A 26,331-nucleotide genomic window follows, 5' to 3' on the forward strand; every position below is an offset into this window, starting at 1 on the left:
GATTAAAAGTATTCTGCTCTTTTGCATGGATACAAGCTTGTCAATCTCTTCTGTAGTACACTTCTCACGGCACTTCAGGAGTTCAGCATACGGCATATAAGAAAACAGGATTTCCACGTCTATAGGCATGGCGTCACAATCCCCCGGGTCGTGCTCTTTTAGAAAGTCAAATAACGACATTAAAACAAACAAGAGGAACATATCATCTACATTCATTTTGGTGGAATGCGACTGCAGGAAGGCAGAAGCAAAACGTCGCCAAGTGCCTTTCCGAGACTGTGGTTCAGGATGTCATTCCATTTTTCGGCATCTTAATAGGAAAAAAACATCAGTAGAACACCTAGGAAAAACGAGTTTATATTTATTATTAACTTATATTTATTATTATTATATTTAATTAAACGAGTTAATTAATTTATTATTACCCTCAGAGCCAAAGGCATCAAAAAGGGGAGTGCGTTACCACAACATGAAAAACAATACAAATATAAGCAGTTGGAACGTTTAAGTACAAAAGCTCCTGATTGTGCAGTTTTAGCTAGGGTTCACAAAGTCACGATAAATTGATAGCAGTGTAAGGTAGTGAAAGCGGTGAATACAAAGCACTTAGGTTAGAACCATACAGTAAAAAACAACAAATGCTTCGATTGCACAATGTTAGCTAGAGCTACTCGAAATCTTTGTTTATCGTAAATGGATACGACTTCACCAGAACGATGGCTTCACTCCGTGGATGACCGCAGAAAAAATGACTGCTAGACACGTTTTAGTGTGACATGATTCAAGACAAACTTTATAACTGGGGTTGATTCAAGGCGATACGTATTGTGGCTGAAAAATGAAATCGCTGCGGAGTGTTGAATTTATGAAATTTAGGAAATAATAGATGAAAAAGAACTAAACGTGCGATTTCACGATGAGAAGAAAATTGAGAAGTACAATGTTGGTTTTTATGACAGGCACACTTGCACACAGCACACTTGACTGGCAGCAGTGGCATTGCATGAGCCACATCTTAAAAAAGTTCATCGTTTACGCAGATACCCTGACCGGACACTTTTCACCCATCCCCCTCTGTCTCAAACGGCGATCTTCGTGGTGACACATCAACGTACTGCCCTACCGGGCGCTGAATCATCGCCACGTGGTGAAGCTGCAACTGCGTGGATTCATCGTCGCCTGCTGACATCATCAACAAGACTACCACTGGAGGTCGCTGCCCGGAGCACCTTCCCTTTAAATAGCACGCACCGACGCCCACCCTTCACTGGCAGCAGTGGCATTGCATGAGCCACATCTTTAAAAAAGTTCATCGTTTACGCAGATACCCTGACCGGACACTTTTCACCCATCCCCCTCTGTCTCAAACGGCGATCTTCGTGGTGACACATCAACGTACTGCCCTACCGGACGCTGAATCATCGCCACGTGGTGAAGCTGCAACTGCGTGGATTCATCGTCGCCTGCTGACATCATCAACAAGACTACCACTGGAGGTCGCTGCCCGGAGCACCTTCCCTTTAAATAGCACGCACCGACGCCCACCCTTCACTGGCAGCAGTGGCATTGCATGAGCCACATCTTTAAAAAAGTTCATCGTTTACGCAGGTATTATTACCAACTCTTTTCTTTTTCTTTTCTTTTTCCATACCACTGCCACTGCTGCCACCAACTGTGTTCTCCTCCTGCTTGTGTTCGAGTTTGTATTTTATTTTTATACCATGCCAACTAATGCTGAACTCTCAAAAAAAATCGAGGATCTAGAGGCTAAAATTAACAGTTTAGCTAAAGAAACCTCTGATAAGGTGTTCGGCAGATTCTTGCTAAAAATGAAAGATTCCGGCATTGATGTTGCGGAGTTAAAGAAGGAAGTTGAGTCTCTTCAATCAAGTGCACAACACTTGAATCAACTTGTCGAAGACTTACGTGGACAAAATGCCTCATTGGTAAACGAGAATAAAGAACTAAAATTTCAAAACTCTTCACTTACTCGCAAGGTAGAAGAACTTGAGCAATATTCACGCCTCAGCAATGTTGAGATCAAGGGCGTTCCCTGTTCCCAAGGAGAGGACTGTGTCGCAATCATGGAAATGCTAGGGGAGAAGGCTGGATGTTCCATATCGCCTCATGATCTAGACATTGTTCATCGCGTGCCCACACGGTCTACTGACAAAAAAAACATCATTGCTCGTTTCTGCTCTCGAACTAAAAAATCTGACTTCATCAGTAAAGCACGTAAGGCCAAGCTTTGTGTCAGTGATCTAGGCTTCTCTAGCATTTCTAACGCACCTATCTTCGTAAACGATCATCTGACCCCATGTAACAAGGCCCTGTTTTCCAAAGCTCTAACACTGAAGAAAGAAAAAAAGTGGATGTTTCTTTGGACTGACAACTGTCAAATCAAGGCTAGAAAGACTACTAACAGCAGAGTTCTGCGAATCCGTGATCATTCCGACTTGACTAGAATAGACTAATACTATAGCAACCTGTGTTAATTGTCTCACAGCTTATCATGGCCTCTTTCCTGGAACCTAATCAAGTTAACTCTTTCATAAGTGGATTTCATTCCGTCATTCATTTTAATGCTAGAAGCCTTCGCAAACACTTTGAGGAGATTAATCATTTCCTTTTTTCATCTTCTAGCTCATTCTCATTAATTGCCTTGACTGAAACTTGGTTGTCAGACGTTGACAAAAATCTTTATTGCTTCCTTAACTACAATTCAGAATATTGTAACAGATTAAATAGCAGTCATGGTGGTGCGGCAATATATATCTCTCATGATCTTACTTATCGCAGACGACATGATCTACATTTACCCATCTCTAATTGTGAATCTGTCTGGATTGAAATAGTTAATTGTTCTCCCTCTAATGATAACAGAGATTTCATATTTGGATGCATTTATCGTTCGCCTTCATCATCAGTCGACGACTTTTTTTATAATCTTGACCATACTTTACGTACCCTTTCACTAGAAAATAAAAATGTCATTATAATGGGTGATATCAACATTAACCTACTCAACGACACATCACCAACAGTTATTTCTTACACCAGCCTGCTACAAAGCTACGGATATGAATGCTTAATTGATGTTCCTACACGACAGGTTCCTAGTGGCACAGGGACGCTAATTGATCATGTCCTATCTAACTTAATAACTTCACCAGAGGCAAAAGTTCTTGATATAGACATAACAGATCATTACCCATTGCTTCTACGTTTTAAACATAACTCGAGTCCTTGCCCTCTTCCACACTTCAGATATGTTCTGGACAAAGAGAGCTTCATAACTGCCATTGCTAATATAGACTGGTCTGAAATTAAAACTTTTAATGATCCTCAGAAAGCATTTTCTAAATTTCTTACAGTAATTATATCACTTATTCATAAATTCACATGTAAAAGGAAATGTAAAAAAACCATTGCATTCTCTCACAATCCATGGATGTCTAAAAAGTTATTAGCAGCTTTGCGTAAACGCGACAACATGTACAAAAAAACTAAAAACCAGCCTTTTAATACCAAATTAATTGCCCGATATAAAAGGTTACGTAACTCTATAAACAACCAGTTAAAAGCGCCTAACGATTATATCTTGAACAAAAAATCTTACAAGCCGGCAATAACAGCAAATTGAAATGGAACATCATCAACTCTTTTATAAACAGCAATTCTAAACCAGAACAGCTATCAAAAATTATATACAATAACTCAGAGTATAACTCCCCTAACCAAATAGCCAACGCCTTCAGCTCCTATTTTTTTGATAATGACACACCCTCTCCTTCACAAGTAACTCAACTTAATCGTCTCCCTCACACATTTTTTATTTTCCCCACAACGCCAGAAGAAATATATAACGTTATATGTCACCTAAAACCCACCAGTGCTGGAATAGATGAAGTTCTACCTGCTACCATTAAAATGATTGCCCACCTAATTTCTGATATCTTGTCTCATATTACTAATTTGATATTCAAGACTGGTGTGTTTCCTAACGAGCTTAAGCGCGGTAAAGTAATTCCAGTTCTAAAAAAAGGTGACAGTACATTAATACATAACTACCGCCCCATTTGTATTTTGCCTTTTTTCGGCAAAGTTCTAGAGAAATTAATCGCATTGCGTCTAACCAAATATCTCACTAAATTTAATATTCTCTCTTCATGTCAATTTGGCTTTCGTAATGGATACTCCACAGATTTGGCACTTATACATCTAACTGACCAATTAAAAAAAATAATTGACGATGGTCTATTCGCAGGTTCAGTTTTCATTGATCTAACAAAAGCATTCGACTGCTTAAACCATATTATTCTTTTTGCTAAGCTTGAGGCTATTGGCGTTCGTGGTCCTGCGCTCTCATTATTCAAAAGTTACTTATCAAACAGGGTTCAAATAGTGTCTGTGTCTAACGTCTACTCCAGAGAACAAACCACTAACATTGGCGTCCCTCAAGGATCCATCTTAGGACCACTACTGTTTTTGATTTATATCAATGACCTACCTAACTGTTTGACATCTACTAAGTGCATTCTGTACGCTGACGATACTACCATATTTTCCTCTGATAAACACATGTCACTTCTTATTAACAAGCTAAACACTGATCTACAAAATGTTTTAAGTTGGTGTAATGCCAACCTGTTATCTATTAATGACACCAAGACTAAATTTGTTGTATTTTCCTCACATCAACAACATTCGGCATTCTCCCCTTTAACTTTCGGCTTACACTTCATCTCTCCCAGTCCATGCTCATCTTTTTTTGGTATTTCCCTTGACTGTAGCTTGAAATATAAAGATCACATTTCTCACATCAAAAAGAAAATAGCATACGGTATTCGCGTTCTAATTAAAACTCGTCCCTTCTTCACACATAACACATTAATCTCGCTATACCACTCATTCATTCACTCTCATATTAACTACGGCATACTATGCTGGGGTAACACTTATAACACTCATTTGGCATCTCTCCAGGTAATCCAGAACCAATCCATAAGAATAATCACAAGGAGTTCACGCTTTGCTAATGGAAAATCCCTTTTACATGAAAACAACATCCTAACCATTTCAGAACTCACCAAATATAATCTAGGAATTTTATTCTACAAATATATGACTAAGGAACTACCATAAATCTGCTTCTCACCTTGTGACCTAATAGCTCATAGTCACACTAGATTTGCACTCAATAATAATTTTCTTCTACCTAAAGTACGAACTAACTATGGTAAACAGACTGCGGAATTTTCCGCAATATCGCTTTGGAATACTCTACCACCTATCATCAAAAATGCAAAAAATTTATACCAATTTAAAAGAGAACTAAAATCATTCATAATAAATACTTACTGAAACTCTCCTTGTTTTTTTTTTCGTCTTGTTTTTGAGTTTTTTTTTTAATTTTTTAATTTTATTCCGTTTTTTTTTATACCGTCTTGCTGTTAACAAGTGTTCTTATTACTCATATGATATAAACATGTTTTGATATTACTCTTCGCTCTCATCTGTACTACTCTTGCTTTATACATTGTATAACATCATGAGTGTCTTTAGCAGGAGGTCCCGATACAGTCTTTGACTATGGGACCTCCTTATGTATACTACGCACATGCAATTATCTGTATTTTTACTAATAAATAAACAAATAAAAAAAATAAAAAATTACGTAAGATAAAACGATCTGAATTATTTTGCACGAGTTATAATGAATTTGTTTGTCAATGGTAGCATCCCCAACGGCGCATGTATATTCAAGTTTCGGACGTATAAGGGTAGTATGAAGAAGCATTTTTAGAGATGAAGGAGTCGTTGAGAAGTTACGCCATAGGTAGCCAAGCATGTGGTTAGCATTGCAGATTATGCAGTTAGTATGAACATGCCAAGAAAAATTAGCAGAGGCATGCACAACTACGTATTCATAACAGTGAGCTAATTCTAAGGGAACATTATTTAAGCAATAAGAATTCATGCTGTTAGTTATTTGGGATACACGCATCATTTTACATTTGCGAACGTTTAGTTCAATTAACCAATGTTTCCATCAGTTAGCTGCACTAATTAGATCATATTGCAGTGGTTTGCATGCTCTGCATTAGTTATTTCATCAAAGATAACTATATCATTCGAAAATAAGTTAATTTTAGATGATAGTGAGGTAGGGAGGTTGTTAATATAAATGATAAAGAAAACATGCCGGATTACTGAATCTTGAGGTTCAGCGTAAGTTACGCTTCGAAGTGGAGATATAGGGGCGCTTGCTGTTACAAATTACGCGTGATTAGATAGGAACCGTTCAATCCCCTTCAGGATGTTAGTCTCAAGTTTAAGCTGACTTAGTTTATAAAGTAAAAGTGTATGACAGACCTTATCAAATGCTTTAGCGAAGTCTTAAAAAATGCAATCTACAAATGAGAAATGATCGAAAATACGAAGCACTTTGTGCGTAAAGATTGCAAGCTGAGTGTCACATGAAAATGTGTTTGTCTAAATTAATGCTGAGCTGGTGTGAAAAATGCAGCGGATTCCAGGAAGTTAACAAGATGTTCGGAAATTATATGTTGGAGTTATATAGAGCAAATGCTTGAAAGTGAGTTGGGGCGATAATTAGCTGTTAAATTTTTGTTGCCTTATTTATGCAGTGGAACCACCTTCCCGATTTTCTATTATCTAGGTTGAGTAGTTGTATCCAGAGATTGCTGAAAATTTTAGCTATTACAACGGAACTAACGGCATTGGTATTTTAAAGAAATTTTGGGTAAACAGAATCCTAACCTGGCGATGAGTGTTGGCTCAGCAAATGAATTAGTTTCGCAATGCCAGCCGTATCCACGATCACGGGAGGCATAACTACATAGTCGTGCTGGCGACTATGTAGTCGTGCTGACGAGCTAGGCTGTCATAGCGAGGGACAGAAAATTTTGCACAAATGCATCATTACGGGCGGCAGCGCACTGTTCAATAGGTATAAGGATTCCCAATGGGTCTTCCAGAGTTAGGTGCTCATCATGCATTGGGTTGATTGCAGCCCAAACCTTTTTCACGTTAGTCTTTAACATTGATGGAAGTACGTTAGAGAGAAAGTTATATTTGGCGTTCTTTAGTGGTGTTACGTACGTGCCGAATGCGGACTTGTAAGCGGACTAGCGGGTCAGTTGAAGATTGCTTTGCACAGCGATATAGGCGTTTTTCGCTGTTACATAGGCCCTTAGGATAGGTATTGTACCAAGGAGCATCAGAATTCAATGTATTGATGTAGAACGAAATGTACTTTCAGTTATTTTCTGAAATTTTTCGGTGAACATGTCCCAATTGTGCTGAAGCAAGCGATTTTCAAAATTCGTTAGGAAAGAATCGAGAAATGCAGTTAATTTGTTATCTATGGTGGTAGAGTTAGCGTTTCAGTAAATAAGTATAGTTTTTCTGATGGTATTCGGTATCGGGGTTCAAGTGCTAATTGAAGGCGAAAGTAGGTACTGATCGCTTATAACGCGTAGGTGCGTAATCTCCGAGATTGTATCAGGGTGAGAGGTCAAAACTAGGTCAAAGGTACTTGCGGCATTAGAAGCTACACGTGTAGGCTGTGTTACTAGTTGTGACAACAAATCAACTGAGCACGAATCTACATAATCCATAGCTCCTGCCGAAAAGGAAGACAATGAAGAAAGTTGATCATTCCAAGTTATGTTTAGAAGATTAAAATCGCACTGGAGTAGGATAGGAGATGAAGGAAATCGCGTGCAAATAAGGATTATACTACAGTATCGGTCACAGAAAAACACACGTTGTGCAGAGCGTGAGTGATAGCACACGTCTATGATAAATTGTATAGCAAAGCTCTATACCTCTACCGAGAAAGGAAATGTTCGTGTCATTGGCGGGGTAAGCAAAAAACTCCCCAGATGTGGGCCGATCCCGGAGATAGTACAATGCCGAGCTGACCCGCAGCGGAGACGAAGCAGGCGTTAAGCACTCCCCACACGTGGGCCGATCCCGAAGATAGTGCAATACCGGCCTGACCCGCGGCTTAGGTAATGCAAGCGTTAAGCACTCCCCATAGGTGGGCCAATCCACACAAAGGGCAATGAGGAGTCGACCCGCGGCGGAAGTGAACAGGTGTTAAGCATTCCCTATACGTAGGCCGATTCCGAAGATTATGCAATGCCAGGCCGACCCCCGGCGGAGGGGAAGCAGGCGTTAAGCACTACGGGATCGGCCCCATAGGTGGGCCGATCCCAAGCATAGTGCAAAGCTGGGCCGGCCCGCGGCGGAGGCGAAGCAGGCGTTAAGCACTCCCCATACGTGGGCCGATGCCGAAGATAGTGCAATACCGGCCCCACCCGTGGTGGAGGTGAAGCAGACGCTAAGCACACCTCATACGTGAGCGGATCCCGACAATAGTGCAATGCCGGGCCGACCTGCGGCGGAGGTAAAGCAGGTGTTAAGCACTCCTCACACGTCGGCCGATGCCCAAAATAGTGCAATATCGGGCCGACGCGCCGCGGAGGGGAAGCAGGCGTTAAGCACTCCTCATAATTGGGCGCATCCCGAACATAGTGCAATACCTGCCCGACCCGCGTTGGAGGTGAAGCAGGCGTTAAGCACTTCGCATACGTGGGCCGGTCCACAAGAGAGTGGAAAGCAGGGCCGACTGGCGGCGGAGGTGCAGTTCACCATTTAGAGGCCCACATACACAGCTGTGCTGGACATCCTTCTTCACAGAGTGGAAGGGCACTGAGTTTTCTTGTGGCCGATACTTACGGAAACCCAGACAGCATCTATATCGTCGCTGGTACCCACAATAGAAAATGGAATGCAATTTGAAATTGCCACAAGGACGCCACCTCCTCTGCGCGCAGTCCGATCGCAGCGATAAACCCAAAATTGTACAGCACCGTGAAACACTTCTGTGTCACTGGCATGCGCAGGCAACCATGTTTCAATAAGCGAAATGATTTTTGTAGGACATGTGTCAATTGCACACGACAGAGAATCGTATTTGGTGGAGGTGCTTCGGACGTTAGACTATAAAACTGAAACTTGAGGGTAGAAAGAAATTGAGCCACTGCTCCTCGCGCTTTCCTACAACTGAGGACGAGGCAGAACAGGATATGCACGCGCTACATTATCACCACGTTGCTTGAGTTCAAATTGATCTGAATTGACGTTGTACACATATGATTTTCCGTTATGGATTAACTATCATATCGTAATTTGAAAGGTTCCGAAGAGTCTTGGCTCTTATCGAATGCTATCAGTTTTCTTGGCGCGGTTCGTGTAGCAACGGAAAAATGCTCACATATATTATGGTCTTATGCTTGAATTAGCTGCGCAGAGACAGTAGTTTCTCTGTAGTTTTGAAGTTTACGAAGTGCACAATAACAGGACGGGATTTCTTAACCGTATATGAGCCCAGGTGGTGCGCTTGTTCGATTGCGTCTGCAGCAAGTGGCTCGGTAATACTACCAATTTAGGTGGCTATATTCAATTCTGTTTGTTGCCATGCCTCATTATTATCAGGCAGACCATGGGAAATTACATTCTCACGACGCAACCCATCTTCTCATTCATTTAAACAAGATTGAAAAAGATTATTCCGAGTGCTAACTTGTTTCATTGTTTCCATATTGCTGGAAACTTTCAGGCCGACATCATCAACATTTTGCGACTTTTCCTCTAGTCCGCGTAGCCTTTTTCTAATAACAGAAACTTTTGATTCAATTGATTTTTTTCCACTTCTTATGGTCTTAACATCAGCAGTAATCTCGACATGGAACTTCGACGTTTGTAAAGAGTGCGTAAGCATTTCTTTCATGAGCTTGAAGATTATGCTCATCTACACAGAGGGGTCATGTGGCAAGGACTCAATGTCAAGCAGAGATTCAGAGCGGGTGTTATGGCCAGGATTCAATTCAACGTCCTCCGAGCATAACAAAAGAAACCCCAGAGAACACACAAACGGTTTCACAGAAAACTCTTGGGCACGGGAGCAGACGCAAACATGGGTCATCGCTTTCCATAGCTCACAAAGAAAAGGAAGCACAAAGCTGCAAAGTTAATACATAGTGGTTAAGAGCCACACAAATTGTACTGCTCCCGTGCATGCTGAAAGCGGATGGGATTTTTATATAGCTGACAGCACGCGATGTCACGGATGAGCGTAAAGGGGAGCCAGACGTCATTTGCGCAGATACAGCAATGTCGATGGAGGGTGCTAACGGACAAGACAGGCTGGAAATGCTGAATATCGGAGGCAATGAAGCCGTGCCCTAAGGTATATGACCAAGCAGGCCAGAAGATAAGTAGCGCCTGCGAAGTGAAAACAAAGTGGTTGAGAGCCGTGTCAACGGCACTGCTGCCGTACCAATTGCAATTTTTCGATTTCTAGCTAAAGTTCTTAATAAGAAACATGTGTGCTAGTGTGATAGGATGATGTGGGCCCAAGCCTCACGCACGCAGCGATGGCACCATAAACGCAAAGAAGCTTTAATGACACGGGGACGGGTTTAGGGTAACGTACACGATAACACACACGGTTCACTTCATGAGTGTCCGTCGCTTAGGTAGTCAAGCACAGCGTCAATGTAGGAAGGCGTCTGATCGCATGTCGGTATCACGTACTCACGGCACGAAGAGACGCAACGATGAATCTGGAGCAGCGCGTTGCGCAGGGGCTGTAGGCCGGGGCGGATGCCCGGCATACGACGAGTCACTCGCTTGACAGCTGGGTCGGGACGTCTTCCCACCAGACGGTCAGACGGTAGTCCGTTCGGAAAGCTTAGCTGCACCGTAACACGCCGGCGTCGGATGCTCGCCCAGCAGTGGAGCAGGCCGGTTGAAGCCCAAGGACAGCCCGGCCTGTTCTGCCAGCACACCCAGGCACACCGGCGTTTGGTAAACGAACTGCTCGGCTCGTTCGGCACGGAAGGCCAGCCCGGGCAGCTCAGGCAGTTCGCATGGCTGCCGCCTCAGCCCAGACACTATCCACACTAACGATTAGTACCAAAGTAACCATCCTACGAATGCTTCCATATTGGTCGCAGGAAGTTTGGTAGTTACAATTAATGTTGCTATTGTTTCAAGGCAATGCAGTGGATAAAACAATAGTGGATTCAGAAAAAGAAACGTTGATTTGAAGTATTTTAATAAATTCTGTTTAAACGAACGCCGTAACTTCGACGTCATTCCTAAATTTCGTGTGTTTAGTGCTGTACGTATGAGTAGCGATATGACCTCATTATATTGCGTATTGAGCGCTCGGCGAGGCCATCCATATGAGGATAGTGAGTTATCATATGACGACTAACAGGTGCAGCTAGTCTTCAGCGCCGTCAGTGGTCAATTGTTCTGCACGTTCACTGATACGAACATGTTGAGTGCCATGATGCGTAAATATAGAAGGTAGTGGTCAAGACGAGCTACACGGTGCAGTGGCAGTAGTAGGGGCTTCAATCCGGGTCTGAAATGTAAAGTAAATGCCGCGGTCACAGCTTAAATATCTTGCAGAGATTTTTGGAAGCTGGACAGGCAAGTCCATGCCTCCTTAGTAGTTGTCAGTTAGTTAGTAGCTTAACTAACTTGTAAGTAACCTCAGGGAAGTGGAGGGCGTTGTTGTCTGTTTGGGCCGTTGAGAGACATCGCATCCAGCCACGCACTGCTTGAGCGTTTTCCATAGTTCAGGATGACCAAACCTTGTCGCAGTCGATGCAGCGCAGGCAAGTGATGCAGAGTAGAAACATGACAGGGCGCAAGCTTTCTGTAAACAACAAAGGTTAACAGAAGACCATCAGCGCTGTAATTTTTTTTATAAATGAATATTCAAAGATAATCAACGATGTTTCCGTTGCCACATTCCAGGACTCCGGCGTTGCTAATTCTTCAATGTGTTTATGTATGGACATATTGAATAAATGTACACAAGGCAGTCGTTGAAGTCGTCGTCGTCGAGTTCTCAGTTTGGTCACACAGTCGAGACATGCTGTTGGCGTCTGAGTGGCATTGCGCACTTTTGTATGTCAAACTGTGCTCGTGGAGGCACAGTACCCTGCGTGTCAACCAGCCAGAATGTTCGTGCAGCCAACTTTCGCTGTATAAATTTACTTGCTGTTCAAATGAGGTTGAGAGATCGGAAGGGTGAACACGAGACCACTAGGCACTCCAGCTTCGGGGCGGCATAATTTTCATTCGCTCTTCTTATTCTTCGAGTCCTTGGTCCCTTTCTGTTCAACTTGTGCATTAACGACATGATTAGGATAAGCGCGAAGCCAACATTTGTTATTTATGCGGATGACACGACACTATTATTCAGAAACTCTAACAGTACTACACTTCTCCTCGATATAAACAATTGCCTTGACAAATTACATTCCTGGAGCAAGCTAAACTCATTGGAGATAAATGTTGACAAAAGAAAGGCAATTCTCTTTTCACCCGAACACTCACGTGTTGTGCTAGAAGGTAATATTCTCCTCGGTAATGACATTATAGAAGTTGTGGACTCCGTTAAAGATCTTGGTGTCCATTTTTACAATCACATGTCCTGGTATCTGAATATCTATCCCGTTATTACCCCTATTGCAAAGTCTGTTGCTTCTTTAGCAAGGTTTGTATTCATTTTACCACAAGAGGTTAAACTAAAAATTTACAACGCTGTTATCCTTTGTCATCTTAACTACTCCGTCCTTGTCTTGGGAAAACCACAACAACGAACTTAAGTCGCATACTCGTACTCTAAAAGAAAGCTATTTGACATATAGCCAATTCACATTACCAGGCTCAAACTATACGATTTTTTCATCGTTCTAATTTAGTTTCTACTCGCAATATTTACTCATATCATCTGGCGATAAGATATAAACAAAGCATCGACAATCCTGGAAATTTATTAGCTTCCCTTGCAGATGCGCATGCGTGAAGAAAAGAGCGCTACAAAGACGCGGACAAAAAGAGGAACATGTACGATGGACAAGACGCTTGAAGTGCGTGGCAGTGTACAGCGCCGTGGCTGGTCCACGCCGGAGACTTGTGGCGAGTGTCTGTAACCTATCGCCCAGGGGCAAGGCGTTGATCATTTCACTCCCGAATGAAGTCGGCCGTTTACGAGTACAACCGACTTACAATCAAGGGCGTTTCACTAGGGCAAAATTCACCAGGGCATTCTCAAGGCGGTGTACTCAGGCCATAGTCTGAAGTGAGCGGGGGTTGTAGCGGACCCTTGTAATCCAGCCATGGAGGCCTCACCATGGAATGGCGTCCCTGAACTCAGACTATAGTCGTGAAACGGCCGGGAGTCGTGGCGGACCCTTGTAATCCTGCTTCAGGGAGGCCTTAGCACGGAATGAGTGAAATTGAACCAGACTGCAGCCTGCAGTTACCGGGGGTCTTGGCGTACCCTTGTAATCCAGCTTCATGGAGGCCTCAGCATGGAATGGCGTCCTTCAGAGAGTTCATAACCGTACTGTTAGGGCCGGGGGTAGGTTGTGTGCCCCTGTAATCCAGCTTACTGCAGGCCACAGTGGGAAGTCGGTTCAAGTTGTAAGTCGGTCAAGGGAAAGTACGACGACCATTCACGGTCCAGAGGTGCCTGAACGATGCGGATAGTAGCGTGTCCGAGTAATCCAGCCTGGGGGGAGTCGCGGCCTCTGGATCTGAGCTCTCCCCACCTCCTAGGGGTGCGTCACCGGCAACGTGCGAGTGGAGTCGCATGCTCGCACGGCTAAGCGGAAGAGCTCTTGCCGCAGCCTGGAATCGGTGGGCTGCGGTCGCAGAGAGAGGGAGAAGTACGGAGCCCTTTCAGTTTCGACACCCGGCAAAACGCGCGGGATGTCTACCCCCTCCTGCTATCCCGGTGCAGGGAATGTGCCCAGGTAAGCAGAACTGGCCTCAGCTGCGGCAAGGCTCGTCAGCTTAGCAAGCGAAACGGCAGCTGAAGCCGCACACCCCTTGTTAGCGTGGGTCGCTTGTATGCGATCCATGCGGCTCAACTGGTCCCTGTTATTTGCAGCCTGAAAAGGGTGAAGCCTGGGCCGGATCAGCCGTGGGGCTACCGGAGTACTGACAAGGAAGTGTTTTGTTCGTTGTGGTCTGGAAAACTCTGCGCCCAACTGTTGATGCCGGGACAATTCCTGGCACAACTCTTGCTACAGGTGAACCCTGTAGCTAAACATGTCGCCGGTAGCGCCTTGTCCGTCGTACATGTTCCTCTTTTAGGCCGCGTCTTCGTAGCTTTGTTTTCTTCAAGTATGCAAAACCAATAGGCCCACATCAAGCTTCTGCTACTTGCAGATCTGACAAATCGGATGCCGCTATATCACATTCCTTGCACGGAACCTTGGCAAATGCCATTTTCGAGAACATCTTATGGGGAGCAAATGCATCGCTGTTCACTTCCTAAGCTAATAAGTTATCTCGACAAACAGACACTAACGATAGAAAATAGTAGTAGAACAAGACTCCGCACGTTTTTGTACATACTGAATAATATCTTCAAAAGAAATTTCAAATTTGCTTATGTGTTAATAACATTGTGTTTCTTCTCATTTGTACGCCTTTGTTATTGTGCACTAGTTATTATCTGGTTCTCTATACTTGATTCTGTTGTTTGCTCGTCTATTTGTCACCTTCGCTGTGCCTTGTAAAAGCGGGCCCAAACCCTCGTCAAGTGTACTGGCTTACGCTTCTTGTTCAGGCCTCCTTCCAAATGTTCTTTGGAAAAATAAACACTATTGATTTGATTTGATAGCACCGGAAATAATATGCTGGCAGTCGTCACACAGTTGACCGAGAACAGCGCTCATGCCTACACTACTGACATCAGCGCCTAATTTTAGTCGAACCCTCCGGATCAAGATGCCTCGAAACTGGTACTGGTACTTAGAGGACCATGTATTGAAGCTTTCCTTGAAAAGTAGAGAGGAGCGGATGATGTAGCTGCAAATATTCATGATGAATGTGTGGATGTACGAAGTAGCAACGACGATGAAGAGCTGTATAAGGTCTTTCAATGCCTTCGACTGAATGACTTCGCGAATCCTAGCAGTCTTTTGCTAACCTGGCCATAAGACGTCCTCATTCACAAAGAAGCCGACCGCGATTGCTTGATGCTCGCCAATATGTAATTTCCTGGAACTTAAAATAATGATGGGTGGCCTAATTCAGTCTAGTAGCAACGAAAGTCGCCAATTATTCTTGTTGAATGTCTTGCCGTAAATAACGACATCGTCTGTATAACACACGAATATATTCTATTTTAGTACATGCAATCCTACGTCCATATATATTTGCATGTCGCTGGAGCACTTCACAAGCTAAACGGCTTGTTGTTAAGCCAAAACAAACCATCAGGCAACATGTTATTTTGCTTGTGTCACGAGTGCATAGGTATTTGACAATACCCGAACCGTGGGCAGAATGAGGATAAGTATCATGCCCTGTAAGGACAGTCAATGGAGTCGTCTGTTCGCGCGAGTGCACTGAATGTTTTTTGGTAGACCTTTAAGTTGCGATAAACCATACCGAATATTCCTGAATTGTCTTGGCTGTTAATGCGACGGGCTGCTTGCGCTCTATAGTCATCATCATCATCATCAGCAGCAGCAGCAGCAGCCTGGTTGCGCCCACTGCAGGGCAAAGGCCTGACCACTACTTTTCCAACTACCCCGGTCATGTGCTAATTGTGGCAATGTTGTCCACAGTATTCGTGTATTATTCCTTTTTGTGTCATTTCATCGTCCGGCTCGACTCTCACTATCATATTCGACGACAAAACATGCTGATTTGCTTTTGCTTTTCATAACGCGGTGAACGTTGGCGTTTGCATTTTCAGAGACAGAACACCATAAAGCGTTGAAAAGAAACCTTTTTTATCTACACGCGTTGTAAACATAAAACTAAATCTAAAATTATTTTGTAGATCAGAATTTAAAACTAGGCGTTCGGACGCTGACATTGTTTTTTCCTTTATTTTCAGGTGCCCGCTTCCAAACGGGCTTAACGTAACAGCAAAACCAGAGGATCCGTTTTGGCCCTCTTGTTGCAACACAAAGGACGCCCCACGACGTTCTAACCTCCTGGAACGGTCTCAAAGTAGTTCAACTGCTACACAGACAGGTTCCAGACTGCGTAATGACATGTCTTAAATTTTGTAAACCTGACTTTCGCATCCTGATAAACAAAGGTGTTCCTTCGTTAACTTTCACATAAAGAAATGACAGTAGATAAATAAAGCAAGGAGTGATAATAGCACTATAACCTACGCTACATGAGAACGTGTTGGAAAGCAATATTCTCAGTAGTTCTGTTGCTTCTTGTAATGCGAACTGTTTTGTCGTGTACCAACAAAAGTCATGATAATAATCACAAATTTGTTGTAAGAAAAGAAATTGAGCGAGTGGTGAATTAAATTTTATGCATCAAAAAGAAGCAATCCCGGGCCCCTCTTGAATCTCTCATGGTACCTCGCAGTGCTAAGGTATGTATTGCAGATAGTGTCCTTATTTTTTCAACCGACCATTTTTTTTATTTTCCCAGCCTAGAATGGTTTGCCAAATACGTCGCTATAGATGTGTTATTGCCTCAGAAATCAATAATTTGCAAAAATACCGTTAAAAAACATCAATCCATTAACTCATCAACTACTGCCATTTTATATTTCATAGCTACCAACCTTACGGCCGGAGTTTATATCGGAAAGTTGAAGTAAATCTGCCCGTATACAGAAATACATGGTGCCACTCTAATGTTTCTGTTTGCCTGATTAAGTACGCGCCACTATGACACGCGTCTCTGTGCCAAACACCTGTAGGGCCTATAAGAGTGGCGTGTAGTAAAGCTGCCGTCACCCTTTTCTGAGTCTACGAATTTATTCCGACCAGCATAGCGCGGGACTCCTTTCTCGTTGCATTGTTATTTAATCAGAGGGGTCAACACGGAGCGCTTTAACACGTCGTATAGCCAAACTATATCTTACACTGCCCTAATACGACACAGGGGTTTGCACTATTAGCCGCACTCCGCAGTGAAGATTGCCTGATCAGTTACAGTGGCAAACAATGAAAATGCGATTATCGCACCGCCGATAAGGTAGCCTCCCCGCCTGCGGGGTTAACTTATTGAACTATGGCAAATGCCCGGTTGCCATAGTCGGAAGTTCGAATCTTCGAATCCCTCTATATATATAGATATATATATATACATATATATATATATATATATATATATATATATATATATATATATATATGAAGTTGAGCTTCAAATTGGCCTCCTCTAGTGCGCAACTTCTGCAGGCTTGGCGTGATGCCTGTCACCGGCAGAAGCTGCCGTACGCGAGTGGGGCTATACTAATCCAGCTACAACCAATAAACGAAGGCCCACAAAGCTTCAACAAGACACTTCCTCACCAGATCTGGAATTGGCCTCCCTGGTGCAGTATTTGGCCACCCCCTCTGAGATGCCAAGCTTAATTACCCAATGGCCCTCAGTCCCCTGCAGCTGCGGAGCACCTGACCAATGTGGTGGTCATACCTGTAACGCAGTAGAGTGTGCGGAGAATCTCTGGATCCGGACACGCCACCAATGGAAACTGACCCATGTAACGCTTAACAGCCGAACGATTTCGAGTGAGGCTAGCTTAATAGGATTATGAGGAATTATCAGACATTGCTTGGGATATCATCGGTCTTAGTGAGATTAGAAGAACTGGTGAGGCTTATACATTGATGAATAACGGACATGTCCTCTGCTAAAGAGGTCTTGTAGATGTAACCAATACGGGGTAGGATTCCTAATCCATAAGGACATAGCGGGCAACATTGACGAATTGTACAGCATTAATAAGAGGGTAGCTGTAGTCGTAATCAAACTTAATAAGAGGTATAGAATAAAGGCAGTACAAGCCTACTCTTCAACATCCAGTCGCGATGATGAGGAAGTAGATCAGTTATACGAGAGATGTTTAATTAGCGATGCGAAATGTGCAAGCTCAATATACTGTAGTAATCGGCGACTTCATTGCAAAAGTGGGGAAAACGCAAGCTGGTGAAAATGCATGGCCTGTCGACGAAATGAAAGAGATCACTATACGATTCAAGTAGAGGGAACTTCGATGGGATGGAGCCGTCCGACAGGTGTCAGAGGAGGCTTCTTCCGGCGCTGAAACAATTCGCAAGTTGCGACATAACGACGCACAAAGCAGTAGAGACCCTACCAGAAGAACCGGCGTTGCACGCGGGCGTGTGTACGCAAAACTCCACGGTGTCACGCCGTTGGTGCATCGTGAAGTAGTTCAAGAACGACGGGTCGCATGTGACGAGGAACGACAAGCAGCAACTCAAGGCAGTCAAGGTTGATATTGCGGTGGTAGAGGATGCCGTCATGCAGCACGACCATGCCGCATGTGCCGTCGGTGCTGCCAGATTGCACTGCAGCGATGATGGACTGTAAGGATGCGTCACGTTGTTGTTCAGCGCGCATGTCGGTCATGTCAGTCAAAGTCATCACGTAGGTCACCGAATCATGCGCAATAGGATCGGGAGAATCCACGGGGTGACGCGAGAGGGAGTCGGCGTCCTTTTGGAGGCGTCCAGTCTTGTAATGGACACTAAATGAAAATTCCTCAAGCCGCAAAGCCCAGCGACCAAGCCTTTCAGTCGGGTCCCAGGGAAGAAAGCCAGCTGAGTGCGTGGTGGTCTGTGACAACCGAAAACGTGCGGCCCTTCAAGTATGGCCGGAACTTGGAGACAGCCCAAACTAAAGCCAAGCACACCCGCTCCGTGATGGAGTAATTTCTCTCTGCAGGTGACAGCAGGCGGCTGGCGTAAGCTATCACGCACTCGGTACCATTCTGATGTCGGGCGAGAACTGCGCCGATGCCATAACCACTTGCGTTAGTGTGGACTTCGGTCGGTGCCGACGGATCAAAGTGGGCACGTATGGTAGGGGAGAAACCGAATGAGAGCGGCGAACGCGTGAGCCTGCTCTGGGCCCCATGAGAGTTGCGTGTTCTTTAAGTCTGTCAAAGGTCGAGCAACGTCGGCGAAGTTTTTTGCGAATTGGCGAAAGTAAGGGCACAAGCCGACTAAGCACCGCACGTAGGAGGCAGAACGCAACTCAGGGAAACTGCGTACTGCGCGGACTTTTTCCGGGTCTGGTTGGACACCGGATGCGTCAACGACACTTCGTGTAGACACAATTGACACTTCGTGCAGTTCAGTTCAAGGCCGGCTTTTCGGAAGACTGCAAGAATTGCAGCGAGTCGGGTTAGGTGGCTGCCGAACGTGGGAAAAAAAACAATAACGTCGTCAAAGTAACAACGACAGGTGGTCAATTTGTAGCCCCGCGGAAGAGTTCATCATACGTTCAAGTGTCGCAGTAGCATTGCCTAGGCCAAAGGGCATGCCTTTGAGCTGATATAAGCCATGCGACGCGAAGGCCGTATTCTCGCGGTCGATTTCATCAACTGAAATGTGCCAGTAACCGGATCGAAGATAGATGAACCAAATCTTTTTAGCTCCGTGCAAGCAGTCAAAGGCGTCATCGATGCGTTGTAGTGGGTGGACGTATTTTCGCGTGATCTTTCTTCAGTGGAGATAATCGACGCAGAAACGCCAGGCACCATCTTTTCTTTTCACAAGGACGACAGGCGAAGCCGAAGGGCTGGCTGATGGCTCGATGAGCCCTTTGCGGAGCATTTTGTCCACTCCTAATTGGATGACTCGACGTTCAGCATACGATACACGATAGGGACGCCGACGAATATGACTCGTCCCTCCGGTGTTTATACGGTTGTGAACAACAGATGTTTGGACTTAAGGCCTGTCGACGAAATCAAAGATGTCACTACACGATTCAAGCAGGAGTCGTATGTCCGTGGCCTATGTAGAGTTGAGGTCAGGTGCAATCATACTCGCGAAGTAACCCGTTAAGGAACCAGAGCTGTCAGCTGCAATTGGCGCTAATATGCCAGTCTCGGCATTCAGACTGTCAATGTCAAATTCTCAAACTCTAGAAACGCTGGCCAAGAACATGCCGGCTGGAAACACTTGAGGGCACATGCTGAAATTAAGAAGCAGTAGAACGACGTCGTTATTAGTAATCGTGACCAACGTATGCGGAACAGGAACGTTCTGGTTCAAAATCACGTCGATGGTGGGGTGATGCACATATTCACCGTCACGAACCTGTGGCTGAGTGGTCAAAGTGACGTAAGTAACTGCCTCGGGTGACAGACTCACATTTTGAAGCGAGAACAAGCGCGGTGGGGCGGTACTCGGAGCATCGGCGACTTGAGGCGGTTATAACTGAAGAACACCGGTCGCGCAGTCGATGAGAGCAGAATTAGTGGATAAAAAGTCCAATCCAAGAATAACGTCCCGAGGGCACTTGTCGATCACAGCAAAGAGAACAAAGGTAGGGCGGCCAGCTATAATTAAACGCGCAGTACGCATTCCAAGAACAACCAGCACGCCGCCGTTGGCCGCACGAAGCACTCGGGCAGCTGTTGGGGTGAGGACCTTCTTTAAACATCTACGTAGGCTCTCACTCATCACAGAGACGTGGGCTCCAGTGTCGACGAGTGCTTGGACAGGTACGCCGTCTATTTTAACGTCAATTACACTTCTCCTTGTGGGCACAGACAGATGATTTGCTGCAGTAGTCGGCAATGCACCTCCGAGGGCTGGATTTCTTAGTTTTCCGAAAGGCTGCGGCCAAAAGCCACAGGGGACGAAAGGCGACGTGGCTGGGGTGAACGGGAACATGGGCGACTTGTTTGCGGTGAACGAGAGTGGAATCCGCCCAGTCATGGTGAGCGATTTCTACCACGTGTTTCTAGCAGAGTTGGCGGCCCTGTTAGACTCGGTGGTGGGCGAAACATTGCGGATATTTCCATCAAAACGGCTCAGGTTGTTCGGCGTTCAAGGTGTTGAGGGCCAAGAGTTGCGACAGTATCGGGCGATATGACCAATTCGGTGACAGGTGAAACATATCGGCTGGTCGTCCGTAGTTCTCCACTCAGTGGGGTCACGATAACATGGAGAGAAGCGTCAGGGTGGAGCGAAAGTAGTAGAAGGGCGTTCATTGCCTCTGGGATTGGCGACAGCACAAACAGAGTGTAAACCAATGCTTTCAAGTTCCTGGCGAACGATGGCTTGTACGTGGGGACCTGTAAATGTGCTAGCATCAGGGCTACACGAACAGAAAGCTGCGAGCGCCATCGCATCCAGTTCACGTCTAACGATTCGCATCGCGTCTTCTGATGGCGACACATGCTGCTGTGCGGGTCGATCTTCACACGTCGATGTTGCGGCAGTATTGGGAAGTCTGGCGAATGGTTGCAAGACACATCGGCTTTTGGCCTGCTCCAATGGTTGGCACTCTTTAATGACTGCGTCAACTGTAGAGCAGCTTTTGCACATGAGAAGATTAAACGCGTCGTCAGCAATGCCCTTGAGCACGTGCCCGAGCTTCTCAGGTTCTGTCATGTCGTGATCAGCTTTATGACAAAGTGCCAGCACGTCCTGGATGTACGAGACATAGGACTCCGTGGGGGTTTGGGCACAGGAGGCCAGTTCCTGTTTTGCGGCAATTTTGCAGCTTGCTAGCTTGCCAAACGACTGTCAATTTCTCTTTGCTTTGGTCCCAGCTGGTTAGCTCCTCTTCGTTGTTTTACCACATCTTTGCCGTACCTCTTTGGTAGAACAACAGGTTAGCAAGCATAAGCGCAGGGTCCCATATGTTGATTCCGCTCACGCGTTCCTACATGGCCATCCACTCTTCAACGTCGGCGCCATCGTTCCCGCAAGAGTTCCAGGATTGTTGGGTGGCACAACGACCACCGCAGGTGGCAGCGACGTAGCTTGCGACGGTGACGTTGGTCCAGCGTGCTCACCGTCATTCATGTTGCGGACGGTGATGCGACGTCAACTTACAGGAATGTTGCGAGTATATCAAAACTATACTTACAATATATATTCAGGATGAGTCAGAATAGTTAAGATAGCTGACCACCAACAACATGCAGCCTTCCTCTTCTTCAGTCGACCCTCTTCAGCCGACCCTCTTCTTCCTCTGTCTTCTTTCATGCTTCCGTAACAATGTTTTCCAAGGCGTTTACGTAAGCGTTCTGTACTCCTTGATTACTTAATGCCGCCATGACTGTTTCAATCTGTACTGAGTCAAATGCCTTTTCGTAATCTATGAAAGCAATATAGAAAGGCTTGTTGTACTCTGCGGATTTCTCAATAACCTGATTGATAACATGGATGTGATCCATTGTAGAATATTCCTTCGTGAAGCTAGCCTCTTCCCTTGGTTGACTAAAGTCTAGTGTTGCCGTTATTGTATTGGAGGGTATTTTGGTAAATATTTCATATAATATTAGGAGTAACCTAATGGCGCTACAGTTTTTCAATTCTTTAACGTCTCATTTTTTGTGGATTAGTATAATATTTGCATTCTTCCAGTTGTCTGGGGCCCTTGCAGCAGGTGCACTTCGTATGAAGAGCCGTCAGTTTTTCAAGCATTATATCTCTTCAATCTTTGATTAAATCCACTGTTATTCTAACTTCTCCTGCGGCTCTTCCTCGTTTCATGTCTTTCAAGGCCTTTCTGACTTCATCCTAGCTATAGGAGGAGTTCCTGCGTCCTGTTCATTACTGTTTCGAATTGAGGTATCCTGACTCTCTGGGTACTGTACAGGGCAGTATACAATCCTTCCGCTATTTTTACTATATGTTAGAGATTGCTGATGATATTACCCAGCTTATCTTTCAGTGCATACATCTTGGTTTGACCTATGCAAAGTTTCTTTCTCACCGATTTCAGGCTGCGTCCATATTTTACGGCTTCGACAGTCTATCTGGCGTTATAGTTTCGAATATCCCTTAATATCATTAGCTCTTTGTCCTCATCATCTCTCTGTTCTAAGGCAGAATATTTATTTGCAAGTACCAGCCTGAATTTGTTTACTTTTACCCTCACTGCTTCTATGTTGACCTGTTTCTTCTTGGCCAATTTAGCTCTTTCTCTCTTCAAATTGTGCTGAATCCTAGCCCTCGCTAACCTATGAGCACTGCACTTCAGCCTACCTATAACTTCTACATCCTGCACTATGCTGCGATCAGCAGAAAGTATAAAGTCAGTTTCGTTTCGCGTTTCACCATTACGGCTTTTCAAGGTCCACTTTCAGTTGCTACGCTTCCTGCAAATGGTGTTCATTATACCAAGCTTATTCCTTTCTGGGAATTCTACCAGCATGTCTCCTCTAGCGTTCCTAGAATCGACACCATAGTTGACAATTGCTTTTTCACCAGCCTGCGTTTTCCCCACTTTCGCATTGAATTCGACGATTACTACAGAATATTGAGCTTGCACTTTTCTCATCGCTAATCAAACATCTCTCATTAAACTGATCTACTTCCTCATCATCGCTACTGGAAGTTGAAGCGTAGGCTTTTACGGCCTTTTTTCTATACCCCTTATTAAGTTTGATTACGACTACAGCTACCCTCTTATTAATGCTGAATAATTCGTCAATGTTGCCCGCTATGTCCTTATGGATTAGGAATCCTACCCCGTATTGCTTCTTATCTAGAAGACCTCTTTAGCAGAGGACATGTCCTTTATTCAGCAATGTATAAGCCTCACCAGTTCTTCTAATCTCACTAAGACCGATGATATCCCAAGCAATGTCCAGTAATTCCTTAGAGTCCTATTAAGCTAGCCTCACTCGAAATCGTTCGGCTGTTAAACATTACATGGGTAAGTTTCCATTGGTGACGTGTCCGGATCCAGAGATTCTCAGCACACTCTGCTGCGTTACAGGTATGACCAGCACATTGGTCAGGTGCTCCGCAGCTGCTGGGGACTGAGGGCCATTGGGTACTTGAGCTTGCCATCTCAGAGTGGGTGGCCAAATACTGCACCAGGGAGGCCAATTCCTGATCTGGTGAGGAAGTATCTTGTTGAAGCTTTGAGGGTCTTCGTTTTTTGGTTGTAGCTGGATTAGTATAGCCCCACTCGCTTACGGCATCTTTTGCCGGTGACAGGCCTCCAAGCCTGCAAAAGTTGGGCACTAGAGGAGGCGCATTTCAAGCTCACCTTCATATATATATATATATATATATATATATATATATATATATATATATATATATATATATATATATATATATATATATATATATATATAGTAGTATAAGGAAACAGGTGTTAAGCATTCCCCATACGTAGGCCGATTCCGAAGATTATGCAATGCCAGGCCGATCCCCGGCGGAGGGGGGGAAGCAGGCGTTAAGCACTACGGGACCGGCCCCATAGGTGGGCCGATCCCAAGCATAGTGCAAAGCTGGGCCGGCCCGCGGCGGAGGCGAAGCAGGCGTTAAGCACTCCCCATACGTGGGCCGATGCCGAAGATAGTGCAATACCGGCCCCACCCGTGGTGGAGGTGAAGCAGACGCTAAGCACACCTCATACGTGAGCGGATCCCGACAATAGTGCAATGCCGGGCCGACCTGCGGCGGAGGTAAAGCAGGTGTTAAGCACTCCTCACACGTCGGCCGATGCCCAAAATAGTGCAATATCGGGCCGACGCGCCGCGGAGGGGAAGCAGGCGTTAAGCACTCCTCATAATTGGGCGCATCCCGAACATAGTGCAATACCTGCCCGACCCGCGTTGGAGGTGAAGCAGGCGTTAAGCACTTCGCATACGTGGGCCGGTCCACAAGAGAGTGGAAAGCAGGGCCGACTGGCGGCGGAGGTGCAGTTCACCATTTAGAGGCCCACATACACAGCTGTGCTGGACATCCTTCTTCACAGAGTGGAAGGGCACTGAGTTTTCTTGTGGCCGATACTTACAGAAACCCAGACAGCATCTATATCGTCGCTGGTACCCACAATAGAAAATGGAATGCAATTTGAAATTGCCACAAGGACGCCACCTCCTCTGCGCGCAGTCCGATCGCAGCGATAAACCCAAAATTGTACAGCACCGTGAAACACTTCTGTGTCAGTGGCAGCGCCAGCTTATGAATTTGAGGTCACACAGAAATTTGTGCCAGTCTTTTTTGACATAGGTTCAACATGTTAACCTTGGCAGCAGTTTCCGTAGCACCAATTGCTGCTACGGAAACTTCTGTTAAAAATTGCATTTTTATGCAATATATGAAAACACATCCCACAGAGCACTTTCGTTCTTGTATTTACTCAACGTACTCTTCCGAATGCTTTCCTTGAACAAGGTCAGAATCTACCTAATGCTGCCATTATGCTCGCTGCTGCAGACTTAAATTTTGAAGATCAATAAACGTTGATGTCTGTATTCGACAATGGAGCTAGGAACGACAAACGGGAGCTCAACAGTTTCAAGAGAGACTGAGGAAATGCCCGCATATAAATATCGGTGTCCCGAGATTTTAAACTGTTGCAATTTATCAATTTTTTGAAGTTTGCCTTCTTGGATGGCAGTTTCTTTTTTCACTGACTTTTCTAGATTTGAAATTGGTGCAAAGTTTTGGGTTATTCACTGCCACCACGGATAGAGTGTTTAATTTTCCAAATTCACACACCAATTGTGCCAAAGTTTAATAATATGCGAGGGCATGTAGCTGTAAGGGACCAAGCTACTGTTCTTGTGCCGTCGCGTGGGGCAATTCAGACTACTTTTGTGTTTTGCCTAATTGCATAGTTGGTTATTAATAAATATATATCTTCCAGAAAATTTTACTCTAAGCAATAAGGTCAATGAGTAAATTGTAGGCCGCCATTACAAGTTCCTACCCACCTTTCTGAATATTACATAGCTTTTTTTTTTTTCAAGCGTTAAGTGATGGCCACAAAAAGCATTCCGCACGACTAGTCGCGCGGCTTTGTTTGCATGCTTTTGTAGGCTGCTTTCAAGCACGAAAAAAGAGAAGCTTGGACATAGTATCGAGAGATATTGATCGAAGAACTTTTATGATGGCCTACAGTGTTGTCATTGACGATATTGTATTGAGCTTAATATGCGGAACCTAACTGATTTGCAATACCTTTTTAAATATTTTGGCGAAATACAAGAAATAGTCTGACTTCCTCGAACCAATGGCAAACAACATTACTTTGGTTCTCGTCAGCTACGTTGAACTCTCATATATTTCAATTTAGGCATGTGTTACGTCGGATGACCTGCATATACGAAGGATTGTAATCATGAAAGGAAATTCCCTGAAGAATAAAAATGGATTGGGCGACATGCTGCTGGCATCAACAAGTTATGACCCTGAACTTACCGCTAACCTTGACGAGAAATGTTTAGAATCATTTGTTTCTGCCACCGTTCAAGAACAG

At 44.6% G+C, this 26,331-nt stretch overlaps 1 long non-coding RNA gene across 1 annotated transcript in view; it reads left to right on the forward strand.

Annotated features, from left to right (window-relative positions):
- LOC142590385 (uncharacterized) overlaps positions 1-16,437 on the forward strand; it is a 29,860-nt gene extending 13,423 nt beyond the window's left edge. Inside the window, exon 4 of the long non-coding RNA XR_012830091.1 lies at positions 15,977-16,437. This is a non-coding gene — a long non-coding RNA (uncharacterized LOC142590385). The remainder of the gene's footprint in view (positions 1-15,976) is intronic.
- Positions 16,438-26,331: the final 9,894 nt, after the last annotated feature.

This window comes from Dermacentor variabilis, chromosome 8, assembly GCF_050947875.1.
Source record: "Dermacentor variabilis isolate Ectoservices chromosome 8, ASM5094787v1, whole genome shotgun sequence".
Taxonomy (NCBI): domain Eukaryota; kingdom Metazoa; phylum Arthropoda; class Arachnida; order Ixodida; family Ixodidae; genus Dermacentor; species Dermacentor variabilis.